The sequence below is a fragment of the Microtus ochrogaster genome, chromosome 4 (assembly GCF_000317375.1).
Source record: "Microtus ochrogaster isolate Prairie Vole_2 chromosome 4, MicOch1.0, whole genome shotgun sequence".
Taxonomy (NCBI): domain Eukaryota; kingdom Metazoa; phylum Chordata; class Mammalia; order Rodentia; family Cricetidae; genus Microtus; species Microtus ochrogaster.
The window spans coordinates 61,939,585-61,948,891 of NC_022011.1; the positions used below are offsets into that span (position 1 = coordinate 61,939,585).

At 42.6% G+C, this 9,307-nt stretch overlaps 1 pseudogene; it reads right to left on the minus strand.

Moving 5' to 3' along the window:
- Positions 1-1,049: 1,049 nt before the first annotated feature.
- On the minus strand, positions 1,050-1,527 carry LOC101989628 (annotated as a pseudogene).
- Positions 1,528-9,307: the final 7,780 nt, after the last annotated feature.

Genomic DNA, 9,307 nt, shown 5'->3' on the forward strand with positions numbered 1-9,307 from the left:
AAGGACTATGTATAAAAGGAAATTGGAGGTTTTATTGTTCTGTTTTTCTAATTATAAGACAATGTATGCTTACTGATGTGGGATTCCCCTCTAGATGCTGTGAACACCACTGGTTAATAAAGGAATTGTCTTAAGCTTGCTTTAAGGCATAATACAGACAACACTAAACTAAATGCTGGGAGGAAGAGGGTGGAGTCAAAGAGAAGCCATGTAGCACCACCTGAGACAGATGCTGGAACTTTACCCAGTAAGCCACAGCCTCATGGCAACACACAGATTAGTGTAGATGGGTTAATTTAAGATATGAGTTAGCCAGAAATACACTTAAGCTATTAATCAAACTGTATTGCAAGTAATATGGTTTCTGTGTGATTATTTCGGGGCTGAGCAGCCAGGAACAAATAAGCTGCCTCCTACAACAGCATAGTACCATATATAGTATACTCATAGCTGGAAAATTAGAAAAACAAAAGTATCAACAAGAAACTTAGCTTACTCTCCATCACCAACAGCTGTACATGACGGCTGCTTAGGTGATCTTCTGACCTGCCTCCCTGCTCTTTCAGCTCTGAGTGAAAGCAAATGTGATGGAGTTCTCTGAAGAGACTCTTGATCTTATCCATGGGCACTTTCTATAGACTTCTAAACCAAAGGAAGTCTCTTATTTAAGCTTATCCCAAAATAAAACTCTCTAATATATACAGAACCTAACTTGGCTTTTATTTTGAAAAATTATAGGGATAAGTCCCGCCCCTTAGGGGGCGTGCTCACCTCGGGCTAATGTTTGCATATAAATTTGGCGAGTGTGCTCCCAGCCGCTGCTTCTGCTTTCCTGGTCTCCGCGGGAACGGTGGTTCTGTAAGTCTATTAAAGATATATATATATATATATATATATATATATATATATATATATTTTTTTTTTTTTTTTTAACCGAACTTGCCTCAAGTTTATTTGTAAAAGCAGCATAAGGTCCTGAACATCTGCAAATACTGTGTAGGTGTTCACACCAGTCCATCTGTCTTCACATTGGCAGACTGCGACCTTTTTTATGGGGCCTTCACAGGGGCCTGGGCACCTTTGGGAGCCTGAGCTGCAGCTGAGGCCTCTGCCTTGGCTTGAACCTTGGGCTTTGTTTTTTGGAGCCTACGACCCCTGGCCATGTAGCTTCTAATCCGCTTCCCAAGCTTGGGGTGAGCAATTAAAGCCAGACGGGTGAGTTTACGGGTGGGGCCCTTTGGCACCTTGGGCTTCACCACCTGGGGCTTCACCAGGGCCTTGATGGCCTCCGCACGTGCGCTCATGGCCTTTGCATTATTGGCCTGCATCTTCTTCAGGTCTTTCTTGTTGTGCTTCTTGGCAAAGCGCATGTTCCTCAGGAACTTGGGGTCAACCCCCTTGAGAGATTCGTATCTTTGTGACCAGGGTTTCTTGATGCCGTTTCTGTGCCATTTCTGGGACTGGTTGTGTGTGGTGTGGTTCTTGGACTTGGCCATGGCTGGACGGTAATCGGCGGCTCCCGAAGCGCCTGCGACTGGAAGAGAAAGAGCTATATATATATTTTTACAATCTGTCTGCATTCATTTACGCCATTACATTTTGGCGCCTAACGTGGGGCTAGAACCCACGACCCTGACATTAAGAGTATCATGCTCTACCGACTGAGCTAGCCGGGCAGTGATGTGGGAGTGTCATATATCAATCTGTTGATTTCATTGGTTGAGTAATAAACAAACTGCTTGGGCTCATAGCTTAGAACATAGGTGGGTGGAGTAAACAGAGCAGAATGCTGGGAGGAAGAGGAAGTGAGGTAAGATGCCTCAGACAGACGCCTTGCTCCTGGCTCCCAGGCAGACGCCTCAGAGAGACACGATGCTCCACTCTTGCAGGCAGAGGCTAGAGCTCTGCTCTCTGAGGCACACGCGATGAAGCTCTGACCCAGGATGGACGTAGGCTAGAATCTTCCCGGTAAGCACACCCAGCTGTGCGACACAGATTATAAGAAATGGGCTAGTCCAGGTGCGAGAGTTAGCCTAGAAGAGGGTAGATAGAAATGGGCCAAGAAGTGTTTAAAAGAATACAGTGTCCATGTAATTATTTCGGGTAAAGCTAGCCTTGCGGGCATCTGGGTGGCGGGACACAGCCCCGCCGCTCCTATTACTACAAAAAATAATGCTCTTTTATCTAATGAGCAGCATGGAAAAGCTGAACCCAGGTATTTGTGAAAATGTGTACGAACTTCGAGTCATGCATGTCCCCCAAGACTTTTTAAAAATTATATATATATTAACCAAGAATATTTGAAAATAAGAATGCTCAGTGATTCCTCTTGTATTCCAAAGTGTGTCCAGACAGGCACTTGGAGCAGCACACACGAAGCCCTTTCTCTTTCTTCATTTGACATGACGTCAATACTCCCTTAGGTTATTAAATGATTTTTGAAAATACCACCTATAAGGGCTGCATGGTATCTATATGGAAATATTTCAGAATTTGAATATTTATTTTAACTATAATTTTCATAATTATATCAAAAACAGAAACAGGCAAGCTTATAATGCAAATCTTTTGCAAAGACCATTAGACAGTAAAACAAAAAGAATTGGCAGATGTGGGTTGCTAGAGCAAGGAGCCTCAGCCATCCCACAGCCCTATGAGATGACATCACAGCCCTATGAGATGACATCACAGCCCTATGAGATGGCATCCACACCAAAGGGTAAAAGAGCTATAGGAGGGAGAGAAAAGACTAGAGTTTTTGAAAACTGTAAATCTTACTCAGGGTTAATATTCAAATTTTATAAGCTAATCAAACAACTCAGTAGCAAACTGCAAATAACTTATTTAAAACATGCGGGGGGGGGGGGGGAAGCCTCGAGCAGATGTTTCTCAGAAGAAACCATACAGATGTATAACAGGTACAAGAAAAATGCTCAGTATCACTAGTCATTGGGAAATGTGAGTCAAACCCACAGTGAGATACTTCCTCACACCACAGAATGGCTTTTGTCAGAGCTGAAAGAAAAATCAGTATTTATAAAGATGCAGATAAAAAGGAACTCATGTTACATGTTATTGATGGAAATATAGATTAGTGTTGTCATTATGGGGAATGGTATGAAAAATTTTCAACAAACAGCAACAACAACAAAAACCACTGTGTCATATGATGCAGTAACACCAAATTTGGCTATGTAAACAAAGAAATTGAAATCAATACATAAAAGGGACATGTATCCACCTGTGTTCAGTGTGTTGTTTACAATAGGGAAGCTACTTGGTTAAGTGGGTGAACGGGTAAACCATAGGTGATACTTGTACATATACTACTACTTGATCTTAAAATAGGGAGAAGACCTGTCATTTGAAAATGCAAGGGTGATTATTGAAGATGTTTGGAAACAAAATAAGGCAAGCAGAGAGAGTGACCCATACTGTGTGATATCACCTGCACATGAAATCCAAAAAGAGTTGAGCTCACAGAAGCAGAAAGAACAGAGATGACTTTCAGAGGCTGAAGGTGCTGAAGAGAGAGGCATACGTGCTAACTGCAAACAGACTGGAGGAGTGGGCACCGAGATCTAGCACACCCAGGACAAATATGGAATGTATTATTGTAATGAACTGAGAGTATATTCCAAATGCTTCACCATAAAATGTGATAGGTGAGTGAGTTGATGATAATTTGCTTGATTTAATCATCTCATATTGCATACATGCAATTTGTCAATCAAGAATAAACATTAATGACCTCGTAGAGGCAAAAGAAATCTTGCCCTTTCTTAGTTTCATCTATGAGCTATATTGTCTTCAGCTTATAAGTCTGCAATTATAGCACCTGCAATTCTAAGAGGTCTCAGTTACTCAATAGTATTATAAAATTGTATATATATTGATTAATAACATAATAGAAAATTGTCATTTATTCCATGTACATTCCTATATTCCATATATTTTGCCTACCTTTGTAAGGATTAAATTTAAATCAAGTTTACTAATAAGCAAAGAAAGATAAAATTCACATTTTTTGTCATTAACTCTAAAGTTCTGTCAAAATAATTCATATTATTTCCCAAAGAGTTTCCTTTTTTCCAATGTAATATTTTTTATTGATTTTGGGGGGAACTTTATATTATGCACCCTGATACACTCACTTCCCCATCCTCTCAGGTCTGTCCCCGCCCTTGTCACTCCTAGAAAAAAAAGAAGAAAGAAAAAATGTCCAGTTGTGTTACCCATATATATACTCATCGGAGCATGGTCAAACTCCCAGTAACCAGCCCCTTAAAGAAAGCTGAGTTCTCCCCCTACTCACACCTCCACCAGACGCTATCAATTGTGGTGAGCTACACTTCAGCATCCTTACCACAATTTTTAAGAGTTCTCTTGTTTGGTTTCCTATGTAGGCTATTACTTTTTGGGGTGGAGTGTAGAGTGTTGTCACTGAAGCCTTTTATGTCCCTCTTTCTTAACTGCGAGTCTGCAGTCATCAACCACTGCAAAAGTAGCTTCCTTGCTCTTCATAATCAGCAGAAGCATGGATCATGGCCTTCCACATAGTCTCCAGCATCCTCACGTGACTAGACCTCAGCCTGCTAAAAACTAACATCTTATGGCATATTGTATTAGATGCTAATAGTAAAAAAAAAAATTCTTATGTATTAATTCAATATGTGTGTTATTCCATATAACAACACAAAATTCGAGGTGGTCATGCCAACTAACAAGGACAAACAGTCATAATGTAGAGAAAGTCTAGGGTCATAGCTTTCTGCTACAAAGGAATACCATGGATAGGCAGCTTGCACGACAGAATTATATTGCTCACACTTCTGGGACTGGAGACATCAGGATCAAGGCCATGGTAGAGCTGGTTCCTGGTAGGCCTTTTCAGGACTTGCAGGGGCCTCTCTTTGTGTCTTTATACAGTGGAGAGATATTTTCCCTCGGGTCTGTGTCTATTCTTTGAACAAAACTCATTTCAGTCATGAGAGCCCTGGCCTCCTCCCGCCATTACAACCCACCATTCACTCTACAGCACCTGCTTATCACAGTTATTGTTTAAAAAATGAAAACTACCAACCTTGTAATCAGAAAAGATTTAATAATATGTTCAAAAATCCTTCTTCCCTCCGTGCCCTCAGATATGGTGATTCAGAATCAACCCCTGAGTCAAAGTCTGTCGCAGATCTAATAATTGCTATGCGATTGTAAGACATATCACATGCCTTCATTTTCTGTAAATCAAAGCTCAGTCCTCTCTCTGGGTGTTTGTAAATGCCAGCATTCCAAGATTCCCAGTTTTTTTTTTTTGTTTGTTTGTTTTTTGTTTTGTTTTGTTTTTCTGAAATCTGGGGTCACCAGAGCCCCATGTATTCCAGGGCATCTCTGATCTGGCACAGGGAGGTCCAAGAGAATGAAATGGCTTCTCACTAGATGGTCACTGCGTTGTCCCTAAGGCACACTTGGGGTCTGAGGACTATGGACCAGGCTGGTTAGTCACAGACCATTAGCAATGAGAGGGTTCTGCCCTCAGGATACAGTCAAGCAGTGAGTTCCAGGGCCTGTTCTTCCAAGCCTCGGAAGACCAGTCTTCTCTCCACTATTCCAGGAGGTATGTTTTTCAGCCTCAGATCTCTGCAGGCTTCTACCTGACCCATCCTTCTGACCACTGGGGTTTATTGGACATTTAATCAGTACAAGCAAACTTCCAAAAGTGATACGCATCAAACTTGGGGCAAGTCTTCTCCATAGCCCTGAAATGAGACCTTCTCTTCAGCTTCTAGCAAAGGGAGCTGACATTCAGAAAGGTCAAACCGCGTGTCTGAGATCACACAGCTGGCGAGCCAATGCCACAGCCGGCATCCCTGCCATTCTCAACCTTGGCCTTCTCCATCATACGACTATTCTCTTGTTTAAAAGGCAGAAATAATAAGATGCTGGCATCCAAGTGACTGGCATTCAAGAGCACATAATCCAATATTCTTCTGGTTGAATGTCAAGAATAAATACATCAAAAGCACTTAAGTTTATATGTAGTAAAATTTAATTTGATTTCTTAATACCTATGAAATTTAAGTGAGATGTCATAAAAGCAGTGGTTAGAATATACATTTAGATATATTTGTCAAGAGTATATACTCTTCAAAGTGTATAGGCCTCAAAAAGAACTAAAAGACATCATTTCTTTTTTTTTAGACTTCTTAGCAAATATCTATGTAGGAACTTTTGTGTTCAAAACCCGCTTTCAGTGATAGTTCAGAAAAGGAAAGCCCACATGCCTATCTCTGCAGAGGTCATAGCCATGGAGGCCACTCAGGTACACAGCGGATAAAAACAGGGGTGGGGGCTTCTGGCAATGCAGGGGGAAGGTTGAGTCTGAACAGCACAGTCAGCGCTGGGCTCTGAAATCCACAGAGAGGAGCATGAGTATTCCTCAGGAAACATTAGGTTGACCCAGCCACCTCCTCTCTGGGGTGCTGATGCTCATTCTGGACTCTCAGCTGTCACAGAACGCAAACCATATGGATCTTTAAGAGTTACTGACTTGCCTAAAGCCATTTAAAAAAAAAAAAAAGATGAGTTATTTTTCATTTCTTTTTCTGCCAGGATCAAGTGTCAGCGCTGTTCTATTCAGAAGCACACCACTTTTAACACGCAAGGGAAGAGTTGCCCAACCTGGTGAAGGCATAAAAACAGTTCTCAGAAGCAGGAAGTCTCCCAGACTCCAGCCCCAAGCTATGGCAGAGTGAATTTGAGACATTCAACAGATTTCTAATGCTCTGAGATGCCCAAACTAGCCTTTGTATTTACTAGCGAAGAGACAGCATGTTTCCACGGAGCTGAGAGGAGGGTCCAGGCAGGTTTTGAAGACTGGGATTACTTTAACAAACTTCACAAAAAAAAAAAAAAACAAAACACTGCAAAGTTTTACTTTTTTTCTCTCTCTCTCTCACAAGCTTCCTTGAACTTTTTTAGGGTTGGCCCAACAGGATCCAGACTTTGCACACCACCGTGACAAATTATCTCACGCCATGTGTCCCTCCCTGATTGTTGAATTCCTTTACCTCGCAGAAAACCGTCAAGAGACCCCAGTTGTTCATTGGGATTTAGGTTTTGAGCCATTCCTACCCCACCAGGGGCCAGGATCTCCATTCTCTCTGTCTTTGACTTTTCAGGGGACCTGGAGACTGAAATCCAACACTTTTCTCCGCATCTGCTGCTAAAAGCCTTTTCTCCCCCTGGCCATGCCACAGCACCCTCGAGGCTCATTAAACACATTTACATTTGGCTCTTAAAATCCTAAATAGCCCATTTCACGCCTAGCAGTGGTGTGTTGATGAAAGAAGCCCTGGCAAAGGCCTGTAGTAGAGTGCAGACTTACTGGACCCCAGATATCTCCACAAAGGATTTGCTCATGCTGTGTGGGACTTCACTGGAGGCACACAAGCAAGCTGTTCCTAGGTGGATACATGCGCACAAGCACTATGGGTGGGAGCCAGCAAGGTCACCTGATGGAGCAAAGGAAATGGTGAGGGCAAGACCCTGAGATGTAGGAACGATTCCCAGAGCTGGAGAATAGGGAGGGAAGGATAGAGAAAGGGGAGAGGGCAGAAGACAAAGTATAAGAAAGAATCTGTCTCGGGTTTTGGTATAAATCTTCCCTTAGAGTTGTAAGGATGGATAAAATGAAGAAATAAAGGAAGTCGGTACAAATGGATGCACTGTGTTTAGCTTAAATGCAAATAGCTAAGCCCTATCTGTTCTGTGGAGGATAACAAATGACCAAAGGTCTCAAGTCCCCTGAAGGAAACTCGGAGCCCAAACAACGATCAGACTGTTTCCTTGGCAACTCTCATCCCATGTGCACCTCACATGGCACCAGTAGAATAAATTGCTACGGTCCTTGCAATGCTGCAGAAGCAATAGGAACTCAGTAGAAGCTGCACTTCACCTTTTGAATGGGAATTGGCATGTGCGTTCATCTGCTGCAGGGCCGGGTGGCAGCAGTGACTGCTAGTCAGCCATGTAACTGGGAGGGAAAATAGCTGAGATCCTACAGTGTGCTGGGTTTCTGACCTATGCTATAGGAAAGACATAGGAGTCAGCTTTCCATCCCCAATAACAGAGATGACAGGTTATAAACAGAAAGGGGTCCTTGGACTCACAATAGCAGAGGTTCCCCTCCGTGACTCCTTGGCTCCATGTCTTTGAGCCTGGTGAGGTAGTACCTCATAGCAGAATTGTTTGCCTGATAACAACTCACCTTGTAGCTCCGAAGAAAAAGAGAAGACCAGAGATCCCTCTGTGCCCTTCGGAGCACAAAACCAATGATCTGAGACCTCCCACTAGGCCCCATCTCCAATAGGTTCAATCGTTTCCCAAGAGTACCAAACTGAGAGCAAGCCCTTAGTACATCTGAGGATCTAAATTACAGCAGCACACAGATGAATGTGTTAGTGATAGTTTCAGTTTATGCTGAACAGCATCTTTATGATGCCTGTGACTCAGACTGTCTGAAGAGGATTTCACACACAGGGAGAATCTATTCAGGGCTAGCAAGGGAGCTTAGTGAAAAGTCCAGCAAGAGGGTCCATGCCTGTAATCCCACCCTCATGTCTTGGAAGGGCTGATGTTCCTTCCAAGCCTATAATTCTAGTACTAAGGAAGCTGAGGTAGGAGGATCGTGTGTTTGAGACTAGTGTGTGATACTTTGTGTTGTAACAAATAAAACTTACCTGAACAGAAATCTTTAACAAAAAAATAAATTTAAAAAAAAACTTGCCTGAAGATACCAGTTAGCCAGACAGTGGTAGGCACACACCTTTAATCCCAGTATTCAGGAGACAGAGACAAACAGATCTCTGTGAGTTCAAGGCCACCCTGGGCTACACAAGACTGAATCATTATAAAAGAGAAACATAGCTCACACTAAGGTGATCCCAGCACTTGGGATTCCATACATTTAATCCCAGCACTAGGGAGGTGGAGACAGGAGTGATATGGCTGGGTGGAGAGAGGAATGTAAGGCGGGAGGAGACAGGAGCTCAGAGCATATAGTCTGAGCATTTATAGAGTCATGATCACCCTTTCCGTCGGAGGTAGAGGTAAGAACTAGTAGCTGGCTGCTCTGCTTCTCTGATCTTTCAGCTTTCATCCCTGATAGCTGGACTCTGGGTTTTTACTATTAAGATCAATTAGAATTCATGGTACAGACTACTTTGAGCTATATGAAGGAACCCTGTCTCATAAACAACCAAAGTGAATCCCTTCAAAAGATACTTCATCCCCATGGGCTTCCTCAAGT